This window comes from Coturnix japonica, chromosome 3 (genome assembly GCF_054131305.1).
Source record: "Coturnix japonica strain WE chromosome 3, WE-NBRP24, whole genome shotgun sequence".
Lineage (NCBI taxonomy): Eukaryota > Metazoa > Chordata > Aves > Galliformes > Phasianidae > Coturnix > Coturnix japonica.
The window spans coordinates 61,797,366-61,816,844 of NC_140665.1; positions in this window are offsets into that span (position 1 = coordinate 61,797,366).

Below are 19,479 nucleotides of genomic sequence, written 5' to 3' on the forward strand. Positions count from 1 at the left end.
GCATTTTGATACAAAATTTTAAAGCTCAATGATAAAATGCCTTGTAGCATCCAAGAACCTTTCCCACCATCAGAATCTACTCCCAAAACTGATTAATTTGCTGTAAATGAAATTTCTATATGGTCATCTTTCAAAACATACAAGATAAGAAGTAAAGGTTTGGCTGTAATTAATAATCTGTCCTGATTTATTTATTTTTTTAATAGCTATAATCATTATCAAATGTTGTCCCTGTTTTAAGAAGAAAAACGCATAATTTTTTCTTTGTTGATTGCTTAGTTCATTCTGTTGCCTGAACTGAAACACAGAAACCTGAGTATACTTATACTTCTTTTTTCCTCCTCTCAAGCTATCATAGTCTTTGTTTTCAAGCTTACAGACAATTGAACACTGAAGTTTGCAGTATTGCTGTTAATTTCAAGTAGTCTGTGAATTAATCGCTGATCCTGTTGGTAATTGAAGTTATCTATTGTGTGAACTAGTGGTCTGAAATGCACTGTTTAAGGAGAGAAAATACTACTTATATATACCTAAGTGGTAAAATGCTGTTTCTTTGTTTTCTTTGAGGATAGCAAAAGTAAAAATGCAAGGACCAAGACCATGGGTTTGGGTACACTTGTGAGCATTTGTGTTCTCCTGTGTGCATCTAATGCCTTCTAGCTCTCTAGTGCAAAGGATAAAAGTTAGATTTGAGGAAATATAGGGAGGTCACAGGTTTATACCAAAGAGGTGAGAAGTGCTAAATGATGCCAAAGGCATGCCTCTAAGTGCCAAGGAGTTTGGTACTCTAAATTCTGTTACAGAAGTTTTCACATTATATAACTGAAAGTAGCAGATATGTTTGTATTATATACGTGTCATAAGGTGGTGGGTTGATTGGTTGGTGTATTATTATTTATTTATTTTTGAAGTTGATATAACCTTACTTTGTGTCTGTTAACAGGGTTTTTGTTCAAGTGACCTGTGGTCTATGCCTTTGTTACAAGTATATCAAAAAAACATTTCTAGATAATGGTATTGAAAAGCCCAGATTTTTAACTTGGGATCACTTCAACACAAAGTAATGAAATTTAATAATGTTAAGATATGAATGAAACCCAAGAATACATGTGATTGTAAACCTCAACTAGAACTAAAAAATAAGAGTTAATCTTTTTGCCTCATCCTGCATTTTTCCATGAGAAATTACAGTGCTAAAACTACTCTATCCTGCTGAGTCCTGGCAAATTTCTATTAAAGGCAGTTGTACTGCTGAAGTATATGCCTTTGTCTTTATGTAGCCTCACTACCTAAACGTTGTACTTTGGATTAACTGTGTGAATTCTCCAAACGTAAGCAGTTTAATTTATTAATTTTTCCCCTTCTGAAGAGAAGCTGTTGCTAACCCTTCTATAAATTTTGCAGATTTCTTCTGCAAAATGAATGTCTCTTATGCCTTAGGTCCAGTTTTGTTAGACTGTGTTTAAGCCTAGAGGACAAGAGGGGAAAAAAAGCCAAAACCTGTCCTTAAAGGACTGATGTAATTCAAGTGCAACTGGCTTTTAGCTTTACATGTTCAAATGGTGACATTCACTATCCAATTTCTAAAAATCTGGAAGAGTGAGAATAGATGTATTTTGATATTCATGTTATCAGTTCTGAAGGTTTTTTATTACTTTTTTTTTTTTTTTTCCTAGTGTTTATCATCTTGCTGCCATCTTCATTTTACGAATGTTCTTGCAAAGCGTTTGATGTTGTTTTCACTTTTCACTTCAAGAAGTTATCTTAGCAAGAGCTCAGAATACCTGTGGGTGTTTTCAGAACTCAGTCTTCCCATCCTTTAAGTAATATTCCGATAATTTGTGAATGGGCTTAAAACAAATCTGAAAATTCAGAATTTTCTTTGCTCTGAGCCTAGAACTGACAACTTATGTTTGCATGTCTGGTAGTATTCTGAGGCAACTCTTTTTAGCCAAATTTCTGGTGGGATTTAAATAACCTGTAAAAGGAACTGTATTATACATAGCTGTTTCAAACAATTATAATCAGAGACTGTTCAGAACATGGCAACAGAAAAAGTACTTTTTAATAGCTACTGTTTTTTAACTCTAGTAATTTGTAGTAGTTACCTATTGTAGTATTCTCTCGTCTCTGAGAGAGTATGCGACTATAGATAGTTCTAGATATATCTATTATAGAAAGTTCTATAATCTTATTTAAATAATGGTTATCTACCATAGCCAGCAGCTCAACTTTAAACATAGTGTTTAATGCATTTCAGTCTACCCCAGAGAAGATGGTATCTCTTTGAAATGGCATTTATTGTAGATAGATGACTTGGCAAAACTAGATGTCAAAGCTGGATAAAAGCAGGCAGAAGTAGAGATCAACTTCCTACATTAGAAACTTGGTCTAGTGTTTTCCATGACTGTGCTGCCAGAAGAAAAGGAAAAAAAGGCTGCGGGTAAGCTTTAAGTGATTCCATGCTGCAGTTTCCAAACAAGCTCCACATGGATAATGCATATATTGAATGGTTCTCCATTCTTAAAATCTGTTCTTAAAACTTTCTTTTTTGATGCTGCTTTTAACGCTATTTGTTTCAATAAAGTGCCCTAGAGATCTAGCTGGCAGAAGCAAAAACTGTGTTGCTGTAGGTTATATCAAGCTGTGTTAAGCCTAGCACAAAATGGAGTTAATATTGTGCAAGTCTCTTCTGTCTGTCTTATTTTTCTTGGGAGAGCTGGGTGGGGGCTCTTTTGGGTTGGGTTTGTTTGTTTGTTTTTTCAGGCTAGCAAGCAATTGAAAACTGAGGAAGTGAAGATCTGAGCGAGTGAGGAGTTATGAGTCAGAATGCCACACTCTTGTGTGGCTGGCTACGACCTTGTTCGATCCAGAAGGTTTTTAAACACAATCGCAACATTCTTTTAAAGTTTCTATTTAGTATCTTTCTGTGGAGGCCAAAATTATAAGGGGAATTTCTGACAACTCAAACTGGAAGAAAGAGACTTAAATGCTATGAGTTTCTAAGTGGAATCTCTCTGTGTTAAGTCTTCAGCTTTTTTGTGATGTGGATGAATGGGGCATACTTCCCTAAATGCATCACTGTGCTGGGTTTTTTGATTGTTTCCCCTTCCTTCCTTTCATTCTATTTTTTGGCAGTGTTTTTTCATTCCACTGAGAGCTAACAATCTGTGGAATTAGTGAATCCTTGAATAGACAGCACTGCTGTAACTGTACTGCAAACGTTACTTGCCTGATAGAATGCCTGATTGTCAAGAACCTGGATGCTCTCCTTTAAAATAAGTAACAAGAATAAATAATGAAGTGTGGTGTGGTTAGAATTGCTCTGAATAATTTTATAGTAGTATGCTTCCACCTATGGGTGAGGCCTGGGCTGCATGTCGGGGACAGTTCTAAGGCTTCTGTAAGCGCTTCTACTGATTATTGTTTGGAAACCCCCTTCATTCCTCACATATGAGAACACTCCGTATCTAAAGCTCCTTCTACTAGAGGGAAGGGAAGAGCAAATGTAACTGGAGTAGGCTTGGATGGGAAAAACACTCAGTTGCTGATTACTGTAAAGTCTGAGAGGCATTTTCTGTTGTTTACCTTACCAGATGTTTCCTATTCCCAGATGAATGGTGTCATACGTCTTAAAATGATGGGTTAAATTTCACTAAACTATTTTGAGTGGCTAATCGGAAAGACCCCTTTGAGATTTGATGTTCTGAGGCAAACTGTGGTTCTGAAAATCAGCACCTCCAGAGGGAAAGTGCTCAGGCACAGGAGAGCATGTGACCATCTTCTGGTTTTAAAAACAAGGAACTGAAATTTTGGAACATGAGTTCAGCCCTTATGTGACAGCAGCTGTGATTAATTATTGTATACACGCCTCTTTTGAGTTCTTTGTGCTGCAGGAAGGCGTAAATAAAATTATTTACACGCTTGTATTTTTAATATTTAAAATATTTCTGATACTTTTGTAAACCCTCTTTAGCATGAGTGTTACTGTTTTTGTTTTCTCAGACTGCCAAGTTGCCTCCTGACTGGGAGAGCTGTAATGTGGGACTTGGAATTTCCCTTGTGTTACTGAGGCAGGCTACCAAAGAGCAGCAGAGCGTGTTACTGTGGCTAATTTGGCTTTTTTTTATCCCAAGTGATACCAACCTGAACAAAGAGTTAGGGGAGCTTCTGCGGGGAGAAGTGCTGAGACAGAAAACACCTAAGGTGTGTCTCTTGTAATGAATTACATTGAAATTACCTTGCTTACCTTCTAGTGAGGGTCTGGCCAAGATAGAGTTCAACTCAGGTTGATTTAAAATTAGATCTTAGGTAGGCTGAGGTCGTGCATAACTAAAACAATGTCTTTCAGGTGCTGGCTGAATGCATCCAGCAGCCAGGAGCTGAACTAAAGCTTTGGGATTGAAACTAAGGTATGTGAGAGCTGAATACAGCAGTAGCTTATTTTCTGCTGTTCATGTTAGAGGGTGCACCAGGACTGCGGATCATGCTGCCCCAGAGCCACCTCCTTCCCACATCACTCATCTTTGTTTAAAAACAAGCAGGTCCCGCCTTGTACAATCCCAACCATAGCATTTTGCTACTTGCAGTCTCCATTGAGGTGATATTGGAGCTCCTAGGAATACTGAATGCTGCAAGGAGCTTTATGCATGGTGTTTCAGAGCTTCAGATTTTGCACTGTTTGCTGGGATGTGCCTCTCTGTTCCCTTTCTTCCAGTTTCTACAGTTTCCTGGGAGCAGTTGGCTTAGTTCTGCTTGTAATCCTTTCTGGCTGTGGGGCAAGATCAGCCACACAAGCTTGTAGTTGATTATGTGAAAGGGGCCTCTCTACTGCTAAGGGCTGTGGAAGCCAGCAAAGGGGAATCTGTGCTCCACCTTTTCCCCTCTCCCTGGACTGGAAGTTACATGGGAGTTTTACTCTGCTATGGACACTGACTCCAGGACAAACAGAAGAGTCCTGACCTCACCCAACTGTTCTCTCATGCAATGAAATACTGTAAACATGCACTGCCTGTACGTGATGCTTCTCAGTAAACTAAACACAGCTAATACAAAAGATGTACAAGGCCTTCTCAGATCTGTTCAGCAAAACAGCGGAGGGAGCTGAAAATCTCATTAGCAAACGTTTAACTTAAATGCTTCTGAAGCTCAGAAAATACCCACAGAACTCATGCAGCCTCTTTCCCTTAACTCCTGTGTGGTCACTAAAACCATAGCTGCCCTGTTGAAAGAATTGGAAGTGTTTTTCCGATGTGTTCACTGCATTCATATCCTACCCCAGCAAGTAACACCAGAACAATGGAAGTTTTGTTGCCGATAGCTCAGGTGTTGCTTTCTACACTCACACCTCATCCTTCAAGCCAGTAACCCAGACAAAAGGTGACATAACTGGCTTAAGTGATCTGGGACTTGGAGCATGGGTTCATGAAGGGCAGGTCCTGTTTGACCAACCTGATCTCCTTCTATGATCCCATCTGGTGGATGAGGGAAAGGCTGTTGATGTGGTCTACCTAGACTTCAGCAAAGCCTCTGACACTGTCTCCCACAGTATTTTCCTGCAGAAGCTAGCAGCCCATAGCTTGGATGGGTACACTCGGCTGGGTAAGGAGCTGGCTGGAGGGCCGGGCTCAGAGAGTGTTGGTGAATGGAGTTAAATCCAACTGGTGACTGGTCATGAGTGGTGTTCCCCAGGGGTCAATGCTGGGGCCTGTCCTTTTATTGATGACCTGGATGAGGGCGTCGAGTGCACCCTCAGTAAGTTTGCAGATGACACCAAATTGGCTGGGAGTGTGGATCTGCCTGGGGGTAGCAAGGCTCTACAAAGGGATCTGGACAAGCTGGAGAGCTGGGCTGAAGCCAGTAAGATGAGGTTCAGCAAGACTGAATGCTGCATCCTGCACTTTGGCTACAACAGCCCTGGGTGGCGCTACGGGCTTGGGGCAGAGTGGTTGGAAGACTGCATAGAGGAAATGGACCTGGGGGTATTGATTGATGTTCGGCTGAACATGAGCCAGCAGTGTACACAGGTGGCCTAGAAGGCCAATGGCATCCTGGCTTGCATCAGGAACAGTGGTGCCAGCAGGAGCAGAGAGGTAATTGTCCCCCTGTACTCGGCACTGGTTAGGCCACACCTCGAGTACTATGTCCAGTTTTGGGCCCCTCACTGCAAGGAAGACATTGAGGCCCTGGAACGTGTTCAGAGAAGGGCAACAAAGCTGGTGAGAGGTTTGGAGCACAGGCCTTATGAGGAGAGGCTGAGGGAGCTGGGAATGCTCAGCCTGGAGAAGAGGAGGCTCAGGGGAGACCTCATTGCTCTCTATAACTTCCTGAAGGGAGGTTGTGGTGAGCTGAGGGTTGGCCTCTTCTCTCATGTCATTAGTGATAGGATTAGAGGGAATGGTTTCAAGCTGCGTCAGGGGAGATTCAGGCTGGACATTAGGAAGTATTACTTCTCAGAAAGGGTGGTCAGGCACTGGAATGGACTGCCCAGGGGAGTGGTGGAGTCACTGACTCTGGGGGTGTTTTTTCATGAACAGCGTTGAAGAGCTGCTACAAACCACTGTTGTGGTCCTACTACTGCACCTATTCCTATTATTGCTTCACTTCTGTCCCTGGTTTTGTTATGGACAGTTTGTTTGTAAATTCTTTGGTGAGATATATAGGGAGGTGGGGGCTCTTGTTTTTTTCTGCGAGAAATATTTGGACATGACCTTCAAACATTCTATTGTCTCAACCTTCTTGCTGTATGATTATTTTTTCCTATCCCTACTTTCACTATTTACTGTGTCTTTTGTTGTTGTTTGTTTGTTTTCCTGATTCATTATGGAATCACAATTTGACAGCCAAGGAAACAATGCAGAATTATTCACTTACCAGTGTGAACTCTTCTTAGACAAGTTACTGCTTTACAAGACTTGATAGGGTGGCCTTTGCCTACTTTTCACAGGCTTGTTGTAAATTAAGTTCATTCAACTTCTTCCTTTTATTGATAGGAACAGGAAGGCACCAATCATTAATCCTAACCCAATGTAAATTAAAAATAGTGTCTTTCTGATGGTAATTCCCTCTCCCATCTCTTTAAGCTTTCATACCATCACTAGTTTTCCTTTCTATGTCTGAAGCAGAGAATGGATAAAGATCCTAATGAAAATAGTTGTCAGCATGACAAATGCCAAGTACTGAAAGAGCATGCAAAAAAAAGCACAGGATAAAACATTAGCAACTCATATATCCGTGTTGACCTTTGTCCTTTAATGCCAGAAGGCTCTGTGCTACTTGAAAGCTGCATATTAGGAAATAAATCATTTTTTATTAACTCTACCATCACAACACAAATACAGCCCTTCTAGCACAGTGTCACTGTCCTGAAATGAAAGAAAATGCCCTTGCTGCATGCAGGGCTGGGATTTTAAAAGGCTTGGAGTAGACGAACTAAACCCCTTTCCTCAAGCCTCTAAGATAACAAGCCTTCTGGAAAGGTTCTAGTCAAATAACAGGCCAGATAATGTGGACCTACCATGGCTGCTCTGAAAGTAATGCTTAGTATTTTATGATGTCACAGGCAGATGTTGGTGGTATGACAGTAGAAGTCGAACCTTCCCACCAACTTTCAGTAACATGTTGTTGCCCTGTGACAGATGGCAGCAGAGGGGCTGTCTGACAGAATGGCGTCTGACATAGCAGTGTGGTGTAAAATGGAAGCAAAGCTGTGTCATTGAGTTCTTCCATGTGGAAAAAAATTGACATCCATCCAGGTGATTAATTAACACAAACAGATTTCTAAAAATGTTACTTTCTAAAAATCACTGCAGTACTTCTGCCAATGGTCTGTAATCCTCCTTCTCTTATCCAAGGAATTACCATGTTGAAGGAAACATTATTTTAAGATTTTTAATTCAATGTTGGTCCAAGATTGAGCAACTCTTTATTATCTGTGCTAGTACAGCTCCCAACAGGTTTAAATCTACCTGAGGGACACATGCATTATTTTAGTATACAGGATGTTCTGCATTAACTGATCACATTGGTTCTAGGTAATTATTAATCTAAAAATAAAGAATTAAAACATAATAATAATTCAAAACTAAGTAGCTAAGTAATACAGTAACTACAACAAAACAGCTTTCAAAAAGTTAAGCAGAGATGAGAAGGAAGTGCCTCATTCAGGAAGTGGTGGTAAAAGATCACTGAGCAAAAGTCACTGGGAAAAATTCTAAGCTGATATAAATATTTGACAGCTTACATTTATATAAACACTCGGCTATACTGCTGTCAGTCCTACTGAATCCTTGCTATTGCTATACAATATTCACAACAGAAGTAAGCTTATTGACACATTTGCTTGCTGTGTTATTATTTACAAGCTACTTTCAAGCATGCAAGCCTTTGTCACTTTGGTAGCAGTCTGGTTGCATTCTTCTCTGTAGAAGACAGCAAAGCTGTATCCAAGATTTTCAATGGGAAGAGAGTGTTTTGACGCATGTGCTTCAAAGTTGGATCAAACATTTTTTATTCCCACTCCATGCCCCACACTCGATACATTATGCACTGATTCTGCTCTATCTCTTTGCAAAGGCGTTTGGTTCTGGTATCAGTTCTGTCTCCTGTTTGGAGACCTTTTCTTACATGCATGAAGTATTTGGATATGTCTATTTCAGCTCACCAGATTTTTGAATCCAGTATGAATGTCTGTGCTGTTTCATTGAATGACCATAGTAGGTCAGGATTGTTAAGTTTTAGATAGAAGGCATTATCTTTTTCCTGTTTTATAAGACTTTTTTGTTGCTTGTTTTTTGTTTGGTAGTTTTTCTCTTTTGGATATTCTTACTTGATATAATATTGCAATGTGGGTAACTTCTGAGATATTTTCAAAATATTTTTTCAGAATATTTTAGCCTTTGTGGAACTAATGTTCCATTGAAGAAACACCCAGAACCTGGAATGGGTTGGATGTATAGATAAACATTTTCCTGTCATACTAAAATAAGGCCACAAATGTGCATATGTGTGTTGCTCATTCAGGGTACATCACGGTTACCTTCAGTTTATATGTGAGCTTGAGCTACACAGGTTCTAAAGAGTACATTGTCTGTTTTAAGGAAGAGTGACCTATATATGTTGACAGACCAATAGTTAACACTGTAATCCACTTACCTGCAGGCAGCATCATTCTTTCCATCGTCGGTGCTAGTGTGTCTCCTTATCACATAAGGATTTTGGAAGTAATTCAGGAACTCTACAAATGTCAAAGCCTCTAGCTGCCTCCTGCATATACAAAATGTGATTTTTCCTTCTTCAAAGCCAATTTATGTTACTATATCTTAGTCTTGGCTGAATCCCTAAAAACATCACTTTCCTTGTCTGAGTTTTGTTTTTTTTTTCTTTGGCTGGTGGTTCTAATTCCTTAAATCTTTGGCATTCAGAGCTTTACCAATCTATCTGATCCTCTCTATTTTCTCAGCCAAAGAAAACACAACATCCTGCTTGATAGCCTGCTGATGTTGCACATATTGTATATTACCTTCTGCAGCACGGGAAATCAGGATTTTTATGTTTTTGGAAGACCCGGGTTTTCTGTAACTTCATACATATATCTATCTCCAGATCCTGATAATCATGCTGTAGCATTACAGAAGAAGCACATCCTCAATCAAGTTTATTCACTGAGCCTGAAAATAAAGAGTTCATGGAGAAGTTACACAGTTCCATATGTATGATTGTGTATTTGCAGGATGAAGTTCTATTCTATGAAACTGTAAGATAAGGCTCTTAAAACAATGACTTTCCTTTTGGGCTAATTGAACATCTCTACAAATTTGTATTGTTCTGTTGTGTTTGTTCTGGAAAATAGAAATATTAGTACTGTGAAGCTGACGAACATACTTAAATATAACCTGTATTGGATGTTTTCTTCTTGATATTTGACGTATTTTCAGAGCACATCATAGCTGAAAGTACAACATTGATATCCTTGTTTATAATCTTGACTCAGGTAGCAAGATGTAGAATTCTACTGCACAATTTTTGTTCTTTCATTTTACTACATGTTATCAAAAAATATTTCACAGTCAGTTTGATTGACTGATTTGAAGCTAATTATTATCAGGTTTTTCCTCAGTCCCTGCAAACCTTCAGCTTGCCATTTCAAGGGGATCACTTAGACATGCATCAGCTTACACATCTCAGACCACTGTACACAACGGAGCTGCTCCCTTTTTCTCATTGCAGGTATCATGACCTGATAGGCTTATCCAGTCTCACAGTGCTCAGTGAAGTTCTTAGTCATGTCAGCTATTTCTGGACTTTTTTTATTATTATTATTCCACTTGAAAAGTAGGTCATTCTGAGCTACAGTAAGATGAAATTTTTCAGATCTTGTTCCCCAAATGTGTCATTTAAAACTGACTGAAACCATTGTGAGCACTTCCAAAAAAGTTAAAACTGTGCTGAGTAGTCAAATATTTTGTTAACAGTATTTCATACTTCTATTTTGAAGTCTCTTCTTTCATAGTAATCTTATCACCTTTAAATTCAAAAGTAATTCTGACTTAGTGGAATGTATTGCCTGTACCATTTCCTACTTGCAACAAAAAGCAATTGTATTTGACTATTTTTAAGGCTGACTACACACAAACACACCCACGATTACATGTATTTATATATTCACTTTGAGTAATGAATGACAAAACAAACCTGATGATCTTCAGCACAGCTCTGGTACCAGTCCTGGTGTGGAAGGCTGTAGTCTTGTCATCTCTTTCCCTCAAACTCTGGAGTCACTCCTGGTTCTTTTCTCTTAACTAAGGTTAGGACAGGTCTCTGCACAATCTCAGCCATGTGGGGATCTTTATAAGGGTAAATATAATGGAGTATTATATACAAAGTATGAGCATATGGGTACAGAAATATCTGTGTAACCACTTCTGTGTTCCAGGTTGCTGTTTGTCGTTGACTGAGTACAACAACATGAAGCCATTGTTGAACTGGCCCACCTCTCATGTGGAAGGCAGGTACATGAATAAATAATGCTCAGCACACACTTTGTAATTCAGTTGAAAATCTGTATCCATATCTGCAACAGGATCTTTCCTTGAAGAGGGAAAGGAATGCGTGTATGGATACACACATAGTTTTACTGTTGTACGAGCAGCTGAAAAAAATGATAGTCTCATGGGAGAAGAGCAAAATTCACTTGAAATAAGTTTCATGGGAGAAACTTGAGTAGTCCTCCAGGATGTGGCTAAAGTGTGTTCATTTATCATTTAAGGATAATTTAATGTGTCATTTAAGGATAATTTATTGGATAGATTTAAGAATTTCATGTGCACTGAGACTCTGAGCTTTATAACGCTAAAGTAGATTGTACTCCTTTTTAGCAAAAGAAAGGGGAAAAGGCTCAATATAAACCTCATTCTTCTCTTGAACATTAAAAAGCCTGTCTGGAAAGAGTGAGCTCAGGAGACATATTTAGTTGATTGCTATGCTCGTTATGAGAGTGTATTAGATTTGTACTTCAGGAACCATGCTGACTTTTGGGGATGGCAGAGTTAAATGACAATGAGAGTATGAGATGCTGTAGTAATACAAATATCCAAAATAGTATGGGCAGCACATCTGTTCTTGCTCAAAATAAAAATGGAGCACAGACCTACCAAGAAAGGAAAATCTTTTAACAGCTTCTAGGAAAGTAGCAAGAAAGATGTATTCAAGCAAACGTCAGGGTAAGTGAAAATAGCTATAATTGCAGTAGTTTTCATGCATAGCTAAGATCAAATGAAAAATGTGCTATAGCATCCTGTTCTGTCTATAAATGCATAGTGGTGCAGTCTTGCCCATGGTGGGCAGCCACCCTCACAGCATGCTGGATGAAGATGTCCCTCATCAGCAAGCCACATATTTCTTCACTGCATCTTAAAAGGTTTCATGCCACTGCATCAGGCTTAGAGGCAGACATGATGTTTTGTGTTGCTACATGGTGCCCACGAGTGTCACAATGTCACCTGTATTTTTTTAGATAAGATTTGAAGGAAGTACTGAATCTTTCATCCTGCAGATGCTAATAAGTGCATTGTGCAGTGGCTGAGTCGGTGCTTTCTGACCTGATCAATGGTTTGCTGAATCCTTCCTGGTGTAGAGTTGTCCTACATATGACTTGCAGATAGCTCAGTAACACTATTCTTGGATAAGTCACGCAGACATTATGTCCCAGTTGTTTCATAATGTGTCCCAACTTTGTGTCTCTGATATTTGTAAAAGCTTTAACGTTCTGCTCATGATCTGTTTCTGTCACTTGAAATAATAGTGAAGTTGTAAACAAGTTCTCTCTCACATCAGTGTGTGAGAGAACACATGGGAAAATCACAGGAACGTGTTTTTCATTAATTAAAAATGCCCTAAATTCCAGAAAAACAATGAGCTAATAAAAAATCAAATGATAGCATGATAGTTCTTTGCAAACAAGTCATATCTAAAATCTGAAGAGTAGATGTTGATGTTATTAAAAATCATCTTCAAACTGATTCAGAAATTTCTTCTCCAAGGGATACTAAATTGCAGAATTTTTGTAGAATGCTGAACACTTTTATTTGCTTTGTTTGTTTCAGCGAATCATAGAATCCTGCTTTGGCAGGGGGGTTGGACTCGATCTCTAGAGGTCCCTTCCAACCCCTACAATTCTGTGATTCTGTGAATGGCCTGGGTTCAGAAGGACCAAAATGATCATCTAGTTTCAACCCTTCTGCTATGTGCAGGGTTACCAGACACTAGACCAGGCTGCCCAGAGCTCCATCCAGCCTGGCCTTGAATGCCCCCAGGGTAGGGCCATCCACAACTTCCTTGGGCAACCTGTTCCAGTATGCCACCACCCTCTGTGGAAAAACTTACTCCTAGTATATCTAACCTAAGCCTCCCCTGTCTCAGTTTAAAACCATTCCCCTTGTCCTATCATTATCAATCCATCAAATCTAATGCACAGATAACTTTGTCCACCTGATCGTTGCCTTGGTTAGGGCTTGGGAAATGAGCACTATAAGCTCAGGAATGAATCTGTGCTATAACATTAGAAATGGGTATTACCGTCTCCTTTCTGACTCTACACATAAGCATTTGCAAAAATCCCCGGAGTTCTTACTTAGATTTTGTTGGCTTAACTCTTAGTTCCTACTTTTTTTTTTTTTTTTTTCCATGAAAAATCCTGGTTGTTCCCATTCTGCTGAAGGCAAAACAGCCTATCATTCAGTAGAGTGGAGCAATTTAAAGTTCACTGTATGCCTACATCTTAGTAAGCAATTACCCTATTAGGGTATATTCAAAGTTATACATAAGGTGGTTAGGAATCAATGATGTTTTGTATTCATCCTACTATTATTTAAATGTTTAATGCCTTTAAGGTTGTGCACAGTGCAGGCTGAAGTTATCTCTCTTGCTGGAACTGGAGTACATTTACTCTCTCCTTTTGACATAAGTCCACTTTACACTAAGTACCCAAACACTTTTTTTGGAATAAAACTAGAATCTAAGCTTCCCTTATGCATTCAGTAATGGGCAAGATCTGGGCAGCTGAAGTTTATCTGTGCACTCAGACACATGACTTGAAATTGTCTCATCTGCAACTGAGGAGTGCAGTAGTTAGACATACACAATAAGAAGGTTGGTTATCTAATGTCTACATAAAAAAGGATTTCACTCCTCACAGTTGCTGAAGGGGTGATCAAATTATTCATAGAGGTCTTTAGGCATGAAAAAGAATATACAAAGGCTGCTCCAAAAATAATACCTCTTGTTTTTATGCTGGCCCATGACATCAGCAGCTGGTATGGCAATAAGTGCTGAACCTTCCCACCAACACTGTTATGTTTTGTTACACCTCATTATCGTGCTCTTTGTCATAGTTTCCATAGAAATAAATAGGAGGCATTACTTTCAGAGCAACCTTCGTTCATTTGATACTGAATGAGGACTTACAGGTAAATCAGTATTAAAATGTATGAGCCCAATTAGTTTCTTATGCTGATTAAAATTTAGAAAAAAAATAAAATAAAACAACAACTTGAAAATCTAGTAACATTATTTGTAATTAAAATGTGCCAGGCCACATAGCTGCAAGGAAATTGAATCATTACCATTGACTGGTTGTCAAACTGCCAGAAAGTCTGAGAAAATTGATTCGTAATTTTATTTTCAAGAAACGTACAATATAATTGATTATTGCAGTTTTCCCCCTAGGAGACTGTCCTCAGTGCTTGTAGAATAACACCAAGTTCTGAAAAAAAGCTGACAGCTTCAATAGTTCTTTAGAAGCATCCCCAGAATGCACAATCTTCACACTTTAAAGAGCTTGTTGCTTTTCCCATTTTATTTGTGTAAGCAGAAACAAGCATTTACACTATAATCACAAACCCTGTTGTAGGCACGCTCCAACAGAGGATTTATTTTCATTGCCTCTTTTCTTTTTTCCCCCACATAAAGGCTGTCCACATGTAGGTGACAGGAAATGTTCCACATCTCTACAACTCTGAATAGACATCAGGGGAACATTTCAAAGATTTCAGTAACCATTAAGTTTTACTTACTTTGGCCTTTCAAACTGTGTGAAAAAGAAGAAGGTTGATACAGGCTGACTATAATTCAGACTTGTTTCTTTATTTTATTGTCTCTGTCCCATCATTTCTTTCCATCCACCTCTTTTGTTTTTTGTGGAAATGGAGGAGCGTAAAGTTACCCTTAAAATAAGCACTTGTAGATCAAAGCTCTGTTCTACTGAACACCAGGAATCTGCAGATGGCATCTGAGCACTCAAACGTTGAAGAGAATCACAAACCTACATACTAAGAAACATTAAAAAATAAATGAAATGTAGCAGCTATCATTCAACAAGAGCTCAAGGTAAGATCCTCAGTGCTGGTGGTGGAGAAGCAGCTGAGGTGGGCAGAGGTAGATGTAGCCAAGCATAGTTTATGCAAGTATTTCCTTTTGGTGGTATTCAACTTCGTGACAAAAATAAAAAAACAAAAACAAACAAACAAACAAAAAAACCTGCTCCAAAACTTCCAGAGATTTATATTTCTTCCACACCGGCAGAGGGGAATAAGTCTTTCAGCACTCAGGACAAACCACATTTGCAGGCAAGGGTGGAGAGACTGAAGAAAAACACCACGTGAATTGCGTTTACTTTGTTGAGTGAACTGATGGGAATTTGAAGGTTCTAACTATTCCCTTTACAGCAATAGGAAACACAAAGACTTATGGATGAGATTTTAGTCATCCATGTGCGTGTGTGAGCACATGCATTCTGTTCAGTCAACGCAATGAAATTGGGAATGATTATTTGAGCCAGGACTACCTTATTGTAAGAAAGTCGGTTTTGGTGGACAAGTTTGAGGTTGTATTTATTGTAAAGCACATAAAAGAGATGAGAGTGCACAACAGGAAAAAGAAAGCTGAAATGGAGTAAGCTTGTCAACCTGGCTCTTTTCAACAGCACCCAAATTGTCAGAAAAATCAGGTGCTGAGTGACATTTTAACAGGTACAAACTCTCCCAGTGCTGTCAGCATTGGCATTTTATCCAGCTATCTAATAACAACTGTGACAGTACAGCTGGAACTTGGGGAATACAGCATTTTTTACAAACGATATGAAACTGTCTGTATACTTTGTATGAGTCTATTGAGCCTGTGCTACTAGGCTTTTACACATTTGTGCCGGTGTTTCCACACTTAAATGAATAATGTGGCTTTAATTCTTATGAAGAGGCAGGTTTTGTTACCTACCTAGAACACTAGAAGAGATTTGAAAGAAAACAATAGAAATTCGTTCATGCTGTGCCATCAGTATTCCTGCATCCTTCTCTTGTGTGTCAGCCTCTTTCCTGTGGATGCTGCTTCTCTGTGTTTCTGTGTGAGCAGTCATCCCCCATGTAGCCTGAGAATGTGATCACCCAGCCATCAAGTCCCTGTACAGAGATCACAGCTGGAAGAAGAATCTTACAGTAGGGATTCCCTGCCTCAGGGAGTTATCCATCTGTGTTGAGGGAGACAGTGAAGAGGAGCATGTGTTTCTCCAATAGGTGTATTTCTCGTGGGAGTTACCCTGACCTCATCCCACATATTTTACATCAATGGCTGAAAAGTTGTTACTGAGTTAAGAGGGATAGGATCTAACTGGCATGGCTGAATGGAAGGCATCATAGTCCATCCCTATCCCCTTGACTTTCCCAAACATCTAGACATTTACTTTTTAGAGTGTGTAACTTATGTAGGTGACTCCAAAAGTAATGGCTCCTATTTATTTCCATGGAAACCACAGCAGATACCAAAAAAAAAGACCAACAAAATACTCTGTTTGATAGAGCAAATTCTCAGCTAAAACCTGCTATTTTTTCAACATAGTCACAACCATCAGCTGTTTATTTTCATCAGTGATGAAAAAGAGCTTGCATGTCATGCTTATAAAAATCAGCGTGGCCATCTGGAACATGACTTGCCTTTCATGTTGCTATCACCATTCACAAATGCACCATTCACAGCCCCTGTTCCACTTCACATCCACTGTTTGGTCTCCAAAAATATTCAGCAAGCACTGATGAATACTGAGGGGTGCCATTTTTTTCTGCATGGAGGAATTCAGTGCTGCATCTTTACTTCATACGCACTTCCATGTCAGACACCATTTTGTCAGACTGCCCCTCTGGTACCATCTGTCACACAGCAACAATATGTAACAGAAGAAGGTTCAGTCTCTACTGCCATACCACCAACATCCACCTCTAACATCACTGGCCATCATCATAAAATAGGAGGCATTAGTTTTGGAGCTACCCCTTTAGTCTGCTGAACTCATATCAGGAGTTTTATTTCCAGAAGATAAAATACTGACAGTGAAAGTCAAAAGAGGAGCACAGGGAGTCTTCAAAGCCTTCCATCCAAACTGAAGAACCTCCTCCAAGCCCACCACCAACAGTCCTTCAATAAAAACACATGTGCAGAATAATGATCACAATTAGGTTTTGGACTTAAAAGAAAAAAATAGATAAATTATACTTCTAAGAAAGTAAACTTCTTTCACAAGTGCTTTCTACAAACCTAAACATTTTCAAAACCCAGCAGCTTGCAGCTGGAGAAAGAGGACGCCACAATGTTTCTGTGTAGTCATTAAGAATTATGCTAAACATTTTAGTGCAGAGAAAATGCCACTTTCATGAAGAAAAAAACCTAAAGAACAAACCCACGACTTTTGGAAGCACAATCTAATGGAGCAGATGTTTCTGATAAGACTAAATAATTTCATACCGCAACTCTGACCTGCTCAGCTTGATGGGATTCAGCAAAGGCCAGCATTTCTGCACACAGAGACTTCCATATGGCCATTAGTGTCTGCATTTCAAGCTCAATTGCAAATTCACTGAAATCAAGAAACTCTCCTTGTTTTCCAGAGGGACTGGGTTGGGACGTTTTATTCAGCTGGAAACAGCAGCCAAGAATGAAGCAAAGGATTGTTATGGATTGTTTAGGAACAAATCATAAGGCACCATACAGAACTGAATCCTCACCATTAAGAACTGTCAGCATATTTTAAAAATCCAAAATGAATTTTCTATTTCTTCTTTACCTTCTCAAACATTGAATATTAAATGTTCTTGTACCCTGCTGATATTATCACTCAGCTCAGTCCTTGGAGTGATGCCATCATGTTCCCCTTTGGCTTCATTTCCCTTGCAGGGGACAGAGGAAAAAGAAGAGATAGCAACAGAAAGTAAATAACTTAAAAGGACAATATTAATAAATAATTTTGTTTCCCTTGAATCTCAGTGCCAATCAGAGAGAGGCGATAAGTAGAATTGCTGCTCATGTCTCCAGCCCTTGCCCTGGTGGAGGCAGACAGATGGACGGTGCAGGCACATCCATGAGTACAACACAGAGGGACAGCCATCAGTTGCTTATTCTTACAATGCATTTCTCTATGAATAGAAGTTATTTTCTTTTGCAAAGTATGCAGCCCTGATATATTTCTTCTGACACAGAAGCTTCCTGCTCATAAAGTTTGTTATGGTTCTCTCTCCCCCGCTTTGTACCTACAGAAAAATTACCAAGACAACAGAGCCTTAAGGCAGTTCACCTATCAGGCCCTACAGACCTTGATGGTGAATCCCATGAAAGATCAGAGGAAAATTCTTTTAGCTGAGCCCTTGCTTGATGACTGAGCATGCTGCAACTATTACATGAGTAAAAAACGCTCTTTGGAAAAAACACAAGACAGACAGATATTTGCGCTCTATACCTTCTGGTGATTAAGTCTGGTCCTTGGTTTGGTCAGTCACAACTGTCCCTGAAAATGAAGAGTTATTCAGGAGCGGTTTTTATTTTGCATTTATTACAGAGCAAATTTTGGTATGCAGAGTATTGGTTATTAAAACAGTCAAAATGTGATCTCTTCAAGGCAGAAGAGGTGTTATGTACATATTTCAAATGCATAGTCATATCATGTGGCATATCCTTTCAAAGAAAAAGGCATCAGGCTGTGATGGATAGACCAGCGGCACCAGATTTTCTGTTAACAAAATGCAGCAGTGAAATAGTTAACAAGTCTGTCTTTTACATTGTCATAAGCAGACTTCATTGCTAGAGTCCCACTGAGATGAATGAAGGCAGCTTATCTCTAGTGTTATTGTTTCCATGTGTTTGGCTCCAGACTCAGGCCAACATTCCCTCAGTTTATACTTAAAAGGTTATCTCCACAACCAGAAGAGACAGAAACTTTCTGTAAATATATGTACATGTAAAGAGAAGGGCAGATACAGGTTAACTCCACTTATTCAATTTCAGTTTTCCTGAATTAATGTTTTGATAGTTACAGTGAGAATAATTTTGTTTGCAGAAGCTTCTGATTATGTGCACGGCTGAGATGTGCTGTACAACACATTTGCCCCACCTTAAATATACAGGGAAAACTGACAAATATTAACATAATGTGATCCTCTCCAAAGTCTGGGTTAGCTTCCCATCCTCTATGAGCATCGTACCACTGATGCTTCTGCATGGAAAAGTACATGTAGTGCACTACCTGTGCTTCTTTGGAGAAGAGAAGGAATCAGAAAAAGCTTATGCAGATATTATTTTTACCCTGTATTTAAAATTATCCTTCTCTGAACAATAGGTTTCAGCTAAAGGATGATTATTGAAGCATTTCTCTTTGGAAACAATAGAAATGATAGATACAGTGTCTCCAGCAACACTTTTTTAGCAAATTTGCTAGCTTCTTCGAACACAGAATCTCATGCATTTTAGCCACAACACTGTGTGGTTCTGTACTACTAAAAGCTGTAGAAAAATTCCTCTTTAGATTATGAGATTTGTGTTTTATTTTAAAGGTAACATAGGCAGATAGCATTCTATACCCTATCATGCTAGACATCCGACAAGAAAGGAGGCAATATATCAAATATATCAAGTGGCTTTGCAGTGCCTAATGTCAAAGCACCTTCT